We start from the raw sequence: 17,740 nt of genomic DNA on the forward strand, positions 1-17,740 counted from the left end.
CGTCTCCCTCCCCCCCTCTATCTCTCTCTCCAGCACATCGGTCGGTGGTGGCCATCTCTAGCGCCGGCTGCCGTTAGGGGAGAAGCCGGGTCCCAAGGTACTCGTAGTAGGTTCTGGTGTGACATTTGGATGGTGAGAAATCACAAACCAAAAATTTGACATTGTATTGTTCTTTGCACTGATTAATTGCATGAAACCCTAATTAGGTAGATTGGGGGTCTATTGGTATGTGTTGTCCTGCATGCAACACATTGACACCATCAGCTCAAACTGCAACAACGTGCCCTCGGGGTAAAATACTTCACCATTGTTTCCACTTTGTTCTTGCATGGAGTTAGATGGAGCTAACTCATTCTTTTTGTTCAATTCATTTAGGTTTGAGCAAGATCTTCAATTGTTTGATTATGGATCAAGTTCAGCTTCAGCTATTTCAGCTGTAGCTGCAGAGCATCTAGATAGTTACACAAGTGTGCCTTTATTTATTGAGCATGGGTCCATTCCAGAACAGCCACCAATTCGATTAATTGATTGGGATAACTTGGATATTGAGGGAAAAAAAGATGATGAAGGAAGGACTGAGGTCATGACTGATGACCAACTATTTGAACTTCTAGGCTTGAGTGATGAAAATGAGAGGGCAAAGAAGTCTGCACAAGTTGATGAATCAAATAATGTTTTAGAATTAAATGGTCATGCAGTCATTGAGGGCACCGACGGTGCAGCCATTCCTGTTGATGATGCCATCCCAGGTGAAGTAGTCATATTGTACGACAAGAATAACCCTTGTATGGACAAGGGCACTATGTACCCCTCATTGAAAGAATTCAGATTGGTTGTGAGGCAATTTGTAATTAAAAAGGAATTTGAGCTTGCCATAGAGAAATCTGACCCGGAGAGATATAGGGTAAAATGTGGAGTTCAGGGATGTCCATGGAGTCTTGTTGGGCATAGACAAAGTGATAATAAAACTATAATGGTACTAACCTCAACTATAACTACCTATTATTATAATTATTATTTATAAAGCTCTAATTAATTACATCTCATTTGTATTGCAGGTCACAGTTCATAATGAGGACCATGGATGTACATCTACCATGAGGATAAAGACAACTACACCATCGCAGGCATGGGTTGCTGACAAGGCTATTGATATCCTCAACACCAATCCTAACATGGGTCCCAAAGCCTTGTAGAAAAGGTTGCAAGATGATCAAGGTAACAATCAATTATGATACAGTTAGGAAGGGTAGGGCGAAAGCATTGACTGAATTGTATGGATGTTGGGAAGAAAGTTTTCAAATGTTGTATAGGTGGAAGGAAGAGGTCCTTAAGAGATCACCTGGTAGTATTGTGGAAATTGACATCAAGGAAGTTGATGGGAGGCCATACTTTCATAGGTTTTTCTGTGCACTTAGTCCTTGCATTGAGGGGTTTGTTGATGGTTGTAGACCTTACCTTAGTATTGATTCTACTGCACTAAATGGTAAGTGGAATGGACATTTAGCTTCAGCTACATCAATAAATGGGCACAATTGGATGTATCCAGTTGCATTTGGATTTATTGACTCTGAGAGTGAGGACAATTGGGTTTGGTTCATGACACAGCTCCATAAGGCAATAGGGGATCTAGAACCTCTTGCAATTTGTTCTGATGAATGCAAGGGGTTAGAGAATGTAGTGCAGAAGGTGTTCCATAAAGCTGAACAAAGGGAGTGCTTCTTTCATCTCATGAAGAATTTTGCAAAGAGGTTCCATGGTGACACTTTTGGAAATATGTACCCTGCAGCTAGGGCTTACCGCAGTGTGGTGTTCCAGAAGCACATGACCCCTATTATTAATGGATCTCCTGAGGTTTGGAAATGGTTGACAACATATCATAAACTGAAGTGGATGAGGTGTGGGTTCAACCCAGAAATCAAGTGTGACTACTTCACAAACAATATTGCTGAGGTTTTCAACAACTGGATTAGGGACTACAAGGACCTGCATGTTGTTGATCTAGCTGACAAGATAAGGGAGACAATTTTGATTCTATGGGATAAGAGAAGGAGGATTGGAGAAAGGCTTCATGGTAGGATTCTACCAGCTGTAATGCACCAATTGAAGGGAAGGACTAGAGGATTAGGATACATGAATGTACCGCAGAGGTGTCAGACAAGGACTTTGGAAGGCATGTTGTTTCAGCCACAACACAAACTTGCACATGTGAAGAGTGGCAGCACACCGGCCAACCTTCTGGGCATGCACTACCCTTCTTAACCATAGTTATTAAGACCGGACCGGACCGGGAAAAACCGGAACCGAAACCTCTGCCGGTCCGGTCCACTTAAAAGACCAGATATGCAATCAAACCGGTATAAACCGGTCAGACCGACCGGTTTTTAGGAAAAACCGCTATGAAACCGGGGTTGAACCGGCCTCGGGCTGCTACGTGCGGGAGTACGTGCATGCAAGGAAGGAAAATAGGATAAAAACGCTCCTGCGGGGGTTCGAACCCTGGTCTTCAGGGATGTAGAAAAGGGAACCTACCACCAGGCTACGCTCTTCCTCGTGATTGAATGTAGTTAGTCGTATATTTATTGGGTTATTGAGCCGCTTTGGACCAGTGGTCCGACCGGTCAGACCAATAAATCAGTGAACCGATGGTCTCACCGGTTCGATTGCCGGTCCGGTCTTAATAACTATGTTCTTAACAACTCAAAAAAATGTCAATTTAGAAGAATATGTTGATGTATATTACTTAGTAGAGAAATTCAAGGCTGCATATAAGAGAGAGATACCAGCGCTGCCAGACAAATCACATTGGCCTCAGGTGGACATGCCTTTCAACTTGGGTGCACCACTAGGTAAGAGGGGTGTAGGGAGACATAGGAAATTGAGAATTAAGGGTTGTCTTGAGACCGGTGGCAAGAGTAGTGCAAAGAGTGCTGACAAGAAAAAGAAAATGGTAAGAGGGCCAGTTACATGCAAAAGGGTGTGGAGAGAAGGGTCATAGGCAAGCTAGCTACAAGTGCCCAATGAATGGGACAAAGAAAAAAAGGTATTACTTTTTCTATCTTTACAAACTATTATTTTTCATGTGACTAAGCAGTTCCATATGCATATTATGTAGGAAAAGACAACCTAGGAAGAACACCACAAAGTACCCACCTGAACCTTCTACACCAATAATGACCACAAATAGGGATACACTAATGCAAGAAAGCCCCGGAATGGTGACAAGAAGGTAAATAAAGTATTTGTATGTGCATGTATCTCATCCAAATTGTTGCATGGGAGTAGCTTATGTTCTGTGCTTGTGTGTACGTGCCTTGCAATGCTGCTAGGAGATAGCTCAGGCACCACAGGAGAAGCAGGAGGCAATTTGGGAGCAAGCATTTCTGCAGGAGCAGATCTCACGGGAGCTAGCACATCTGGAGGAAATAGTTCTACTATCCCTAAGAAGAAAAAATTGACTCCCAAGAGAATGAAGAAGACCTAGATTGCTTGTTTAATTTATCCTTAAAATTATGTAGCTCGGTTGAACTATGTGTATGTACTATGGGTTGAATGGTTTGTGTATGACGTATGAACTGGATTGTGTAGCTCGGTTGAACTATGGGTTGAATGGTTTGTGTATGATGTATGAACTGGATTGTGTTTTGGAATGCTTTGTGAACATTTTGGTTTGCTGCTATCAACCTGAAAATGGATGTGATATATTTTAGGGGATGCATTTTTGGTTGTACAAAAAAAAGTTGAAGGATATGCATGTGTGTTGGCACAGGCAGGCTCTGCCATGGCGCTGGAGGATGGCGAGCACTGCCATGGCGCTGGAGCGACCAACTGCATATAAGATTCTGTATTGAGAGCCCAAGGGTAGTTTGGTCACTCCATGAAAGAAAATGAGCAGAAAAGAAAATAAAATAGATAAAACTCTCCAAAGTCGCAATCTATCCTGAGATCAACATATAGAGTGGCATTTTATCCTATACATCCTAATGAGTGGCATTTTGGTGAAACCAACGATAGAGAGTGGCATATTGTCCTTTTTCTCTAATTTTCAAGACGACATATTGGCTTCGCCTGTGGGCATAATTACAAAAGTGTGATGAAGATGGTGAGTTCCTAAATACTGCATGTCGTAAGCTTGAAACGACGGATATGCAACTTTTTGCCAACCATGGATGGAGATTTACCAATAAACTGGAATAATGTTCTTTTTGTCTTGTTTGGTTTTCTTTAATTTTTGGTTGGTGTGTTTGCTTTCATTTGGACTACACTCTTCTAGAGTGCTAGTTTGTAATAATTGGCTGTAGCTCTCATGAGCAAAGGCCGGGATGCTTCATTCTATTATCTAAAAAAATATGGTGATTTCTCTTCTTTTTCTTCGCACACACTTCCTCTTGCCTACTCTCTTTTATGCCCCCGAAGTTAAATTCAAAAGTTAATTGCTCCCTTTCTCATGCTATTTTGTCCCAACTCCTCCCTGTTTCTGGAAATTGATGGTTCATTTCACATTTTATAGCTGAACCGACTGCCTGAGGTAGCATACATCTTCTGTATGCTTGATTGAAAAAAAAAGAAGAATTAATTGGATCCCTGTCATTATAATTTTGATTGATTCAAAATATGCTATTAATATTTATGTATTTGGATTTGGATAATTGGATCCACGCTATTATAATTTCACACGTATTCATTTTGTGTCACTATTTACCCCTATATCACATTTTCTAAAATTTTAGGATGAAATTGCCCATGTCTTCTTCCTCATCTACTCCCCCATCTCCCCTCTTCATCTTCCCTCTCCTTCATCCTCTCCTCCCTCGAAGCAGTACATGGAGTTGATGGTGATGTGCTCAGTTTTCATTATTTGCATCCAATTCATAGGTATTTCAGGATATAACACTCAATACGCACTCCTTTCAGATTTTATCACTGAGATAGCGAATTCCTTTATTCCGTGCCACTCTGTCCCGTCCATCGTCAATCCGTCCGTCCGCTCCAACGCCAGCGATTCCGTCGTCTTCCCCACCTCGTCACGCTCATCACCAGCGCCGGCGTGGGCCAAACTCTTGGAGAGTTGGAGGGGCTCGACCGCTCGAGCTCGGATGGTTTTCTCAATGCATTTGTGTGGGAAGATTAACAACTTTTTGCTGATTATGGCAAGGAAGAGATTAGCTCTGCAGCTCTGCCTAGTGCTGAGGTCGCAAGCGTCGAGACTCCACGGCTGTGCACACGGCAGCGTCTAGGACGATGGACTGAGCTAAGAGCTTTCCCCTGATTTGCCCCAAGCTACGTCCGCGGGATAGATATGGCCTCTGTTCCCGATGTGGCCTGGGTTCGTGAAGGCGGCCGCTCGCCGGCTACGTCGAGGTGGAAGACGCTGGAAATTTCTTCGCCGAGTTGCCCGACGATGCTGCGGTGTGGAGGGCGGTCGCGACGTCTGCGGTTGGCCCCGCCTCGTGCGCCTCGGCTCGCCGTTTCGATCAGCTATTGCTTTGCGAGATTACAAGACGACCGGTTCCTGACATCCACGCCGAAATCCGAGCTCGAGCCCCTCTAAAGCGTGGCCCTCGCCGGTGCCGGCGACGAGCATATCAAGGTGGGGAAGAGAAGACGGACAGAGTCGCTGGCATTGGGGACGGACGGACGGATCGGCGACGGAATGGCACGTGATAAATGTCACGACCGGAAATAACCCAACGGGCGTTCCTTACGTGCGTGTATTATTCCTTGTCCCAGGAGGCAAGGTACACCAAAAGTTGATACAATTCAGAGTTTAACAAGCGGAAGCGTAAATAGTTAATTATTACATGGGTGACGAGGGCCCAGCACACACAAAGACAACGAAAAACAGCGGAAGACTAGGGCGACGACCACAGGCGCTTGACGGCAGGCATGAGCTAGACACCAAAGCCTTCATCATCTAGAAGCTCCTCCTCTGGGTTTGGGAAAAATTGAGCAAGACTGAGTACAACTACCGTACTCAACAAGACACACCCACGAGTGCAGCATAAATGAAAGGAGTACAAGGGAGTTATAGTATAGGGGTTAGGTTTTGCAGTAAACAGCATTTAAAAGACACTTAGTTGCTCAAAGCTAAATTTAAAACACGATCCTAGAACTATTTAATATTACTAAACAAGGTCGTGAACCCACACGAACCTGCCTTAACCCAAGGCCCACGATGATTCAGACCGGACTGGCAACCCGACCCTGGGTCCCAGCTCGTCCCAAGCCAACCCAGGCCAACCATTCCACATTTTAGTTGTTAAGCAGGTTTTAAGGATTAAAACACTAACTTGGGTACATTGCTTGGCTTGCCCATAACCGAGGGCGCGGCTATTCGAATAGGTTTTACTCTGATAAGAGGTGTACATCTTTACCCACAAGACACGTCTTCCTCACGTGCAACCACGTGCCACATACCACCACGGCATATGGACAGAAGACATGACATAGTTTCCAACCCATCCTAGCCATAGACAAGAGTACCAACCCAACCCCACCTACGGCCGGAACCTCCGGGACAGGTAGGCAGGACTGAGCCCCTAGCAGCAGAACACCAGCCCTGTGCCACGACATCTCGACTACCGGGCCGCAGCTCGTGTAGCCTTCATTTGTCCTAGAGATGTCCATCGACCCCTGACTTCGTCCATCTCGATCCGTGTACTTTTGTTTATAACCAGACTGAGCCACAAACTAAGCCTTACCCACTAGACATGTGGAAGTACGGTAGTGCTTTGCAACAGAGGCCCGAAGACCGGTCCTTATGTGGCCGAGGTGCTACTATCAAAACCATGCACCCCAAGCCCAGCCTAAAACCATTTTGAGAGTTTTGAATAGAGGGAAAGGTGTGCATCCAATTCCACAATAGTCCAACCATTCCATAAAGTCCAAGAGATATGAATATTCCCAAAGTCTAAAATTATAAAACCACCTAATGTTGTCTTTTTAATCAGCGAAGCATCTACCTAAATTCATACTAGGGGAACCATGAGTAGAGTGCCCACTAGTTGGGGTTTTGTTTATTCTAGGGTCAACAAGGTAATAATAACAATAACAATAATAAGGTCATAACAAAGGTAAATAGGCATGGCTAAATAAAACAGTGATAACGCGGGAATTTAAATAAAGCGATAATGCAATAATTTAAATCAAAATAATTTCACAAAGTGGGATCTAATATGTTCAAAGATGATGTGACTTGCCTTGCTCGCTTTCCCAAACGTCGGCTTCAACCTCCACGAAGAGCGGATCTTCCGAAGCTGCAGCGTCTACACGACCAACGGAAAAGAAAAGGGCTTTTACTCTAATAAACTCCATATAACAAGCAAGAACAAAGCACAAAAATGGGTTCTTGACTTCTTAAGGAAAAATTAGAGACTTGAACGGTCCAATTCCGAGTTCAAATGGCCAAGTTATGGCCATTTGAAGTTTATATGCTCTTTAAATGAATATTTACGAATTTCTTCATTTAAATTTTAATTTAAAAATGGTTTATCGCGTCAGCCGGGGGGGAGGGGCGCGCGGACCGGGTTCACGGGAGTGGGGCCCACGCGGCAGCCTCACGGTCCACGGTGGACCGGGTGCACCCCGGGCTCACACCGACCGGCGCCGTGGGCCCCACGCGTCAGCCGCACCCGAGGGCGCGGGCGGCTGACGGCCAGGCCCCACGCGGCAGCCGCTCGGCGTGCCCGGAGGCGGCCACGTCGGCGCGGCCGGCGGGAGGCGGCGCTCGCGCCCCTATGGTCGCCGACGGCGGCCATAGGCACGGCGGAGCGGCGGCCGAGAGAGGGGAAGGGAAGTGGAAAAGGAGGCGGCGGTCCACGGCTCACCCCGGGTCGACGGCGACAACGAAAGAGGTGGCCGGAGCGGAGGAAGGCGGCGGCGCGGCTTGAGTGAACGGGGACGACAACGTTCCGGCGGTCGGCGGGCTCAGCGAGGTGGTGGACGGGGTCGGCGGCGGTGCGGCGAAGCCGGAGGAGGCAACGCCGGGGCGGGAGACGGTCCCGGCGAGCGAGGAGAGGCTGCCGGAGGTCGTCGGCGACGGGGGAGAGAGAGAGCGACGGCGCGAGCTCGATTCCGGCGAGGAGAAGGCGCGGCAAAGGGTGGAAACGGGCGAAGGGGGTGCGGGGAGGGTTTAAATGGGGTTGGAAGGGGGAGAGGGCGGCCGGGGAAGGAAGGAAACCGACCGGGAGGTCCGGCCGCCATCAATGGCGCCGGCGAGATTTGCGGGGGCAAATCCGCCCGTTTGAATGAGAGAGAGAGAGGGGAAAATGGGGGGAAAGGGAGAGGGGATCACGGGGAGTAATTCCCCCCTATTAATTTCACGCGGGGACGACGGGAGGCGGCGGGATTCGCGGCGGCGGCGGCGCTAGGCGCGGGCGAGGCGGCGGTGCGGCGGGAGGAAGGGGATGACGGGTGGGCCCCACCCGTCAGCGAGGGTGGCGGGCGGGCCCGCCCGTCAGCGGCACGCGCGCGCGGGGAGAGGCCGGATGGGCCGCGGGGGAGAGGAGATAGGTGGAGGGAGATGGGCCGGATTCGGCCCAAGAGAGGGAAGGGGGATTTTTAGGGTTTTTCTTTTTATAAAATCATTTTAACTTTGTTTATTTCTTATTAATTATTATTTGTGCTCTGAAAATTCCACTAAAATTTATTTACACATTTTAGGCTTTTAGGAAATATACAAAAATCCTCCAAGCCTTAATTGACTTTTAACTTTGCACATTTTAATTTTTGAAGGCTTTCACAAGTATTTTAATTATTCTAGGCATAATTTAGAGGATATATTTTAGGGTCGTTTTGGGATGCGACAATAAAGAAATTCGCTATCTCAGTGAAAAAATCTGAAAGGAGTGCGTATTGAGTGTTATGTCCTGAAAGACCTACGAATTGGATGGCAAATAATGAAAAAATTCTCGCTGAAATTGTATGGGGATATTATTTTCCTGTTTGGTAGGTTTCCTATGTGATTAGGAGTCCTAGTTCTAATTGGATTCATGGCTAGGGGCAGCCATGTTTTGGGTAAAAATAGTAGAGGGGTTGAGGCTGAAGAATAACGCATATATCGACTTTTTTGAGAGAGAAAAGTTAGGGTTTGCTTCGAGGATTCGATTTAGCTTGTGAGTTAAGAGAGGAGTGCTATACACTTTGTAAACCCAATTTGATGCAATAAAGTTATCTTCGGTGTCTTTTTCTCTATATCTCGATGGTCAGACCAACAACTGACGAATAGTCTAACCGGCGGGCGGTCCAACCAGCGCAGCGAGGCTGTCCAACCGGCGGTGAGGCGGCGTTCAGACTAACGACATCCAGGCGGTTAGACCGGCAACGTTAGAAGATTGTAGCGGCAAGCAGTACGGTCATATCGGCCAGACAACATCGGTTAGACCGGCGCCATAGGTCCAGTAAGACTGGTGTGCACACGTCAGTCAGACTGAATCTCCATCAAATTTGAGGGTAAATTTTATTTGCGCTAAAAGTTTTTGTTTTTTGGTGTTCCCACTATTCACCCCCGTCTGGTAGGCCTGGTCACTTGTGTTCGATCCTACAGCAGGTTTGTTCCACATTTTTATAACTGACCTAACCAAAAAATAAAAGATGCAATTACACTCTTAGCCTTTGTATTTATTTTATTTTTTATTTAACCCTTACTTTGTATTTCAATTGTGATTTTGCCACTCTTTTTAGGATTTGTGATTTTGTCCTAGCTTTTCTCATACGAAGGTTCCTTTTGCCCCTGTTCTGGTAATGTCATCAAACGGTGTCAATTCAGCTATAAAAAGTCATATAAGTATAGTCTTCTACAATTTGCCCCTACTTTTCTATAGAATTTCTATATATTTCAAAATATGGTGAAACTTTGAGAAATCTTGATAGCAAAACAATTCAATTCAAGGGAACTTGCAAGAGGTGCAAAAATTCACCACAAAGATTGATCACATTCACAAGGGAAAAATAACAAAATTCCTCACAAACACTATGAAACTGGAAAAAATAATAATAAAAAAAAGAAAATGGGGCAACAAGCCGACAACGGCATGTCCTTGAGGACGAGCCGCTTGCCATGCTGGTCTATGCTTACTGATTTAATCCCTGGTAGGAGGGAGAGCAGCAGCGGTAGTCGGAGGAGGAGGATGAGCAGCACACATTTTGATTGCGGTGACAAAGCGAAGAAAAACTGTCGAAACATGAATTCGGCAATAATAAAAGGGGTAGCGCACGAGACCTAAAAATGGATGGATGCAGAGACAAGGATTTAGACAGGTTCAGGCCCTCTCAATGAGAGGTAATACCCTACTCCTGTTTGGGGATTTGAATCCGCCGGGTGTAGTATAGATCTGACGATCAGGTTGTCTCATGCCCCTAGAGGGGGCTCCCTGCCCTCCTTAGGGCAACAACAATGTTTATGACCGAGTTAGGTAGTAACGTGGGCCCGTACGTTAGGCGGTAGTAGCAGCATATGAACTCCACAATGTATGTGCAGGATGGTAGGGTATAACATGGGGCCCACTATAAAAACTCACCAATCATCAGCTGCCATGACTCCAACTGTGAGAAAACAATTCATTGATACTCATTGACACTGTACAAATAACATAACTTATTCTTTGTTGCTCGGTAGTAGCCATATGACCTAGTAGTAACTATTTACTACTTCCACAATGTATCTTACCTAGTAGTAAGGATATTTTAATGCTTAATACCCACTTTTCATCCACATTGTAGATGCCCTTATATAGGTTGGGGCAGGATTACAAGATAGAAACCTTAACCAATACGGTATCGGTTTTCTAAATCTACTTTACAATATTATCAAACCAGGACTTTAGGTTGTTCCATAATATACAAGGAAACGTAATACCCAAGTCATGATCTGTTACATATTCCATAGATATAAGTTATCCCCTATAACTAGTCGGATAACCATGCCGTATGGGTATGGGGTACCCATAATCTCCACAGTAGCCCCTGAGACCTTCACAGTTGAAAAGATAATCTTCTCTCGAACTAGATTACTCCAAAGCCGAGTGCTTCAATCATCTTCGCCATGATCTCCCGAGTACTTTTTCCAAATCAGAAGACTGTGGAGGGCTGAAAAAAATAAAGTCAGGTGCATCGACTAGATGCACCTAATAGGTGTAGCCTCCGACTATGTGGTTAATTGAACAAACCAAACATATAGTCAAGGAATAAATAATCTAACCAACCGAGTGGTTTCGATAATTGTAATCAACCAAGTGACTTGATATCAATATATAGCATATGCGGTGTGAATCCCTCAAATAACATGATCCAAGTGATATACCGACTGCTTTGTAAAATATGATGAGTGTAACCTAAAGTTGGCTACATCATTGAAAATTCACATAGCAAAATAGCTATAAAAAAGCTTGTATGTTGTGAATAAAGAAATTTCCAAAGTATTGGGCATACGCCATGCGCACACTGCTTTAACAGATGTGCTTAAGTCCCTGAAAGACACATGGTTTCACCACACCTGGAAATATATGGCATATGTGGTGTAAAATCTGAGTAAATAAACTCATAAAGGATTTACCAACCGCCTAGAAAATGACCACAATATATAATCAGCCTAAGCCATAATATTGGTCAATAAAAATGCACACTTACGTGGCGAAAAGCAATGATATTGTATCCAATCAATTGCTTAAAAACCCAAACAGCACCTTGACTTATATATAAAAAAGTCAGCGGGACAGCTATATAAAGCTTTACTGTTTGACACCTTTTAAGATGCATTGTACCAACTCCTAAAAAATTAAGTAACTGCGGTATAAAAGGATTTTAAGGTATTGGGCACTTGATCACGCGCACTTTGGCCTAAGCAAAAAGTGCCTAAGTCCCTAAAAGAACGTGGCAGGCCACACCTGAAAATATGGGCTGCAGACATATTAGGCCTAGGCCAAAAAATATGCCTTCGACACCCTTTAAAGGATGACGCATGTAACATGCTCTCGAGTAATAAATCTTTCGGGTAATATAGACCAAGTGTAGCTCATATGAATAGCTTCTGATCTGAGTGATTATCCCTGATGGGATACTCCAAAATAGATATAAAAATTAAATCCTGACTAGCGCAAATACTCAGATGATGAAGATGACGATGTCGGCGATCCAGTCAATAGCAGTGTCGCAACCAATAATAATGACGAAGACGCTCATCAGCATTTGCATAGTAGGTCAACCGTGAAGGTGAAATAATAAGTCGGCAATGACGGAAGCAACCAGAGGCGAAGACGTAGTCACCCATTAGCAACGGCAGAGACGTCAGGGCCGATGAAATAGAAGTGCTAGTGATGATGTCAGTGACAATAATGCATCAAATTGTTGAGAAGATATCAAAGCTCGAGTAATTTCCTTGATGCGAGCATGTGCATAACGAAGATGATGCAATGCCCCTTGATTTACGAAGATGACTGCAGAACTTAGTGTTATAGCTGTTGCAAATGCTTCACTTGAAAGAAAGTAGATGCTGTTGTCCAACTCATTGGATCTGATCTGAGTTGATTGGTTGATGACTCCAAACTCCCAGACATGTAAATTAAATCTCAAACTTCAGAAATTTGGAGTAGATTGTGGTGGCATGAAGAAGCCAAAATTGCCGATGTAATAATTGGAGTCGCTGAAATTAAATGTCGGCTCTGAAGCGAAGACAAAGATAAATACTCCCCGAATTGACTCGTTGATTGATTGATTGCTTCATCTTGACATAAGACTTGTCGAATTTTGAGAGTCTTGTATTTGTGTAGCCCCCGACTCTTTGGTTAGTTGAGAAACAACTGAACATGGATTCGAGAACTATAGCTTCTTGTCGTCGAGTAGTCATTGCTTGAGTGAAGATACGTGTTGAAGATGTCCAAGTAGAAATCCTGAATATTGGAGAACCACTTGTTGTAGTAAAATAACACGGCATCGCATGCCGAGATGTCGAAGCTCTTGTAGACGTCGTGGTTGGTGAAGTAGCAAAACTTGCGAAGCAGCGGCAATAGAGTTTGCCGGTGCCGAAGATAATGAAGATGAAGTCGCTCCACCATGATGACAAAGTTGCATAGCCGTGATGAACTGAACATGAGTCGGCGGCAACAGAAGCAAACCGGTAGTGAAGACGCGCAGTTGTGAAGATAAAAGCACCAGTCGGCGGCGGCATAATCAATCGGCGACGGAAGACGATGATGTCCATCCGTAGTGGTAGCTGTATAAACCAGACATAGAGGTGAGGGCACTAGTCAGCCGCAGACGAGACGACCGGTCGGTGAAGATGTAGATGCCCAACAACGGCGGCATAATAAGCCAGCCGTGCAGGCGAAAACACCAGTCGGCGGCGGACGAAGCGGCCAGTCGGTGAAGACGTAGACGCCCAACAACGGCGGCATAATAAGCCAGCCGTGCAGGCGGAAACACCAGTCGGCGGCGGACGAAGCGGCCGGTCGGTGAAGACGTAGACGCCCAGCAACGGCGGCATAATAGGCCAGCCGTGCAGGCGAGGACACCAGTCGGCGGCGACGAAGGCGAGCCGGTGGTGATGTTCTGATTGATCCATTCCTGAAGCGTAGGAGATAAGCTTAAAGCCATGAATCCCTTTTATGCATATCTGGATCTGGATCCTACAGAACAAACAGATAGGATGAGTAGTATCTGATGTAAATATAATACTCGAGAAAAATTCAAGCATTTTAAAATGTTTATAAATATGTATTTCTCCACTTGTCAATTGTGATTTCCCCGAGCAGATGACTCCTTACGTTTAAACACTCTGCCCGACTAGTCATAGTCCCCAAGCATCGGGAGTCGGCCTAGGCACTTCCCAAACATGCATATGAGTGACATGAGTTCGTCATTAATGGAACAAAGTTTCACGGATCAGAATTTACTACTTGGGTACTTTTGCAATTATTAAGAGCAGAAAATAAATTTATCTCATCTCTATGCTTTTGATTTATTCCGAATAATACTTAGCACCTTGCGTTACTCGGTCCATCCAACGAGCCCCCGGGTGCTAGGAATCTGCCCAAAGGCAACTATCCATTGGCAAACCAAACAGAAAGCATAGGAAGATAGAACTCCATAACTCGATAGGAACTTTATTGTTACTCGGATTATTTCGCAAGCAATCAAGATAAATATTATGAAAATTGTTTAAAAAATATGATATAACATCTATAGCCCCCGACTCACTAGTCAACGGCGAACCAGTTGATGTAGTGAGGCAAAGGAAAATGCAAAATATCATATAAAGAATAAAATAAATGATGACTTAGCTTTGTCGTATTCCCTCGGTGACAGCAGAAGTAGCCGATGTGGGAATGAAGCAGTCCATCAATGGTGACAAAAACACCAGTCGGCGCCAGTGGAACCAAGCCAGTGGTGTAGATGATGAAGCCCATTAACAGCGGCGGAGTCCGCCAACCGTATAGGCGAAAACACCAGTCAGTGGCGGCAGAGGCAGGCCGGCGGTGAAGTCGTAGACGCCCAACAGCGGCGGCATAATAGGCCAGCTATGCAGGCGGAAACACCAGTCGGCGGCGGCGAAGGCCAGCCGGTCGATGAAGACGTGGACGCCCATGAACGGTGATGTGACCAACCAACCGTATAGGCGAGGACACCAGTCGGCGGCGACAAAGGCAGGCCGGCGGTGAAGTCGTAGATGCCCAACAGCGGCGGCATAATAGGCCAGCCGTGCAGGCGGAAACACCAGTCGGCGGCGGCGAAGGCCAGCCGGTCGGTGAAGACGTGGACGCCCATGAACGGTGGTGTGACCAACCAACCGCATAGGCGAGGACACCAGTCGGCGGCGACGGAGGCAGGCCGGCGGTGAAGTCGTAGACGCCCAACAGCGGCGGCATAATAGGCCAGCCTTGCAGGCGGAAACACCAGTCGGCGGCGGCGAAGGCCAGCCAGTCGGTGAAGACGTGGACGCCCATGAACGGTGGTGTGACCAACCAACCGCATAGGTGAGGACACCAGTCGGCGGCGACGGAGGCAGGCCGGCAGTGAAGTCGTAGACGCCCAACAACAGCGGCATAATAGGCCAGCCGTGCAGGCGGTAACATCAGTCCTCGGCAGCAATAATGGACGTCGGAGATTATATACATGCAAGCAAATATAATGGAGATCATGTTAGCATAGGAATTAATGCATCTATGTAGTTGATTATGGGAGCAGGTAAGCAAGTTAATTTGTTTGCTCCCTCCACGGCTTGCATGCTCCCGTGTGCATATTGGCTGTCGATGCAAAGGTCTTAGTCAGCGGCAAGTCAATTGAATCAACATATGTCGTGTGTTTGCTCCTGGTGGCCGGGCGTTCCTCTGCCCAACTAACGGTATGCATGGGCATCCGCGTGGGAGGGAGGAGAAGAGCACTCGGACACGGCCGGGGGCATCCGAGTGGCCGAATAGGCGACGATGACGGCCGTGTCGTGATCTCAACCATCATGTGAAAAACAACAAAAAAATTGCCAGGAAATCAAAACGGCCGGCGATTAGGGATTAATTAATAATCAATCTAATAAAAATTAAATTGGAACAGCCAACCCAAGTTGTACGGCGTGGCTTGGATACGTCGTGCGCGTCGATCAGCTTGGGTCGCAATGCCGCAATCAGCAGTAGCCGGCGGAAGCCATCATCGGCCCTGCGACCTCGGAGAGTCGGCAGCATGTAGATGACCGACCGAGGCAGCTGTAAAGCCTAATGATAACAGCTCGGAGGCGACCGACTACGGAGACGGTGAAGCCGGTCGGCGCTGACGGATATAGCCGGCAGTAGATACGGCCGGCGGTGTACATGCAAGACAGATAGCTACAAAATAATTGCTGGTTAGAATCAACTAGTAAACAGATTAACTCTGTAGATGTAATGTGCATGTTGGTTGGATCGTGCATGTATGTTGATCAGTTGAGTCAACTCATGCAGTGTTTTCTCCTGGTAAGCTGTGACCAGCGATAGCCACCACATGTCCGTCAGCAAAACACGAAGAAAGTCTCGATGCATGAGGGCGTCGTCGACAGCTTCAGCTTGATCTCCGCCGACCGACACAAGATCGACACAAGAAAATATACCAGAAGATCGATCTATGACAAAAAAAAATAATCTAATAAAAATTAAATTGGAACGAACAAACCCGGTTCAAAGTTCAAGCCATTGAATTCGGTGAGATTGATCTCGCCGTTTCTCCTGAAATTGATTCCATCGCACTTTTCGACGAGGAACTCGACGCACCCCTACCTGGCGCGCCAACTGTCGAAACATGAATTCGGCAATAATAAAAGGGGGTAGCGCACGAGACCTAAAAGTGGATGGATGCGGAGACAAGGATTTAGACAGGTTCATACCCTCTCAATGAGAGGTAATACCCTACTCCTGTTTGGGGATTTGAATCCGCCGGGTGTAGTATAGATCTGACGATCAGGTTGTCTCATGCCCCTAGAGGGGGCTCCCTGCCCTCCTTATATAGGTTGGGGGCAGGATTACAAGATAGAAACCTTAACCAATACGGTATCGGTTTTCTAAATCTACTTTACAATATTATCAAACCAGGACTTTAGGCTGTTCCATAATATACAAGAAAACGTAATACCTAAGTCATGATCTGTTACATATTCCATAGATATAAGTTATCCCCTATAACTAGTCGGATAACCATGCCGTGTGGGTATGGGGTACCCATAATCTCCACAAAAACTCAGCGAGCTACAGACAAACGGCTGGTCTCGGGCTCTCGGCTGCAAGCCTGCAAAGGATGAGTGGATCGATCTGCAAGGAGAAACCGAGGTTGATCGGCGTGTGGACCTCAGGCGGTAAAACGCGCCGGTCGATGGGGGAATTTCCGGCAGATTGCCGCAGCCTCGCCGTCACCTGCTCGTGCACTGCGTCGGAGCCGCTCGTTGCTGCCCGTCGCCTGCACACAAGGTTTGGGATGGGAACGGCCCGCAGGCCGCAGTTGATTGGGCAAGCTGGGTGGCTAATTATTTGGGCCAATCGCATATTTGCCAGTAGAATGAACTTGTATTATGGATTTGTCATTATATAAATCGTAATTGCATATTTGCAATAAAAAACAGGTTGGAACCTATACTACTTGGCATTGAACTGATAGATCAGACTAGCAACGTTGTAAGGTGTGGCCGTGTTGGTCTCATAAAAATTAGGACAAGGATGCCCATGCATCCCACTGCTGCTTCCTGCGCCTGCCGTTGCCGCAGCACGACCAGCATGCTGCTGTTGCCGCTTGCCGCGAGCGCTCGTGCTGCGGCCGCTTCCGCGAGATGCTGTTGCTGCCGTGTGCTGCTACTGCCTCTCCCAGCCTCCTACTAGCCGTTGGCTACTGCACTGTCGCGAGCTGTCACTGCTGCCGTGCGTTGCTGCCGCCGAAGTACCTGTTGCTACCACCCAAGTCGCCGCCAAGGATGAGGAGATTTGGGATATAGAGTTCTTGGAGTGAGAGAGAGGGGGTCGGTTCTTATCCAGGGGAGAGCAGCAAGGGGATCTATTTTGGTTAAGGACAAAACTGTCTTATCAAGTTATCATTATCATGTTCCTTGTTTCATGAAATTAGTTTTATGAATTACTTTTGGCCTTTTAATTGTACTATTTCATATGTTGTCAGACAGAAGCAAGGCAAACTAAGTTTGGTGGCATTTTTTGCAATTTGTGTATTTATATTGGCTATTCCGAATTAGATGATGAAAGTAGTGGCATATTTACAATTCTCCCTAAGTATTTTTTGTCAG

At 46.2% G+C, this 17,740-nt stretch overlaps 1 pseudogene; it reads left to right on the top strand.

Moving 5' to 3' along the window:
* Positions 1-241: 241 nt before the first annotated feature.
* On the top strand, positions 242-3,458 carry LOC107280873 (uncharacterized; annotated as a pseudogene).
* Positions 3,459-17,740: the final 14,282 nt, after the last annotated feature.

Source organism: Oryza sativa, chromosome 1, assembly GCF_034140825.1.
Source record: "Oryza sativa Japonica Group chromosome 1, ASM3414082v1".
Taxonomy (NCBI): Eukaryota; Viridiplantae; Streptophyta; class Magnoliopsida; order Poales; family Poaceae; genus Oryza; species Oryza sativa.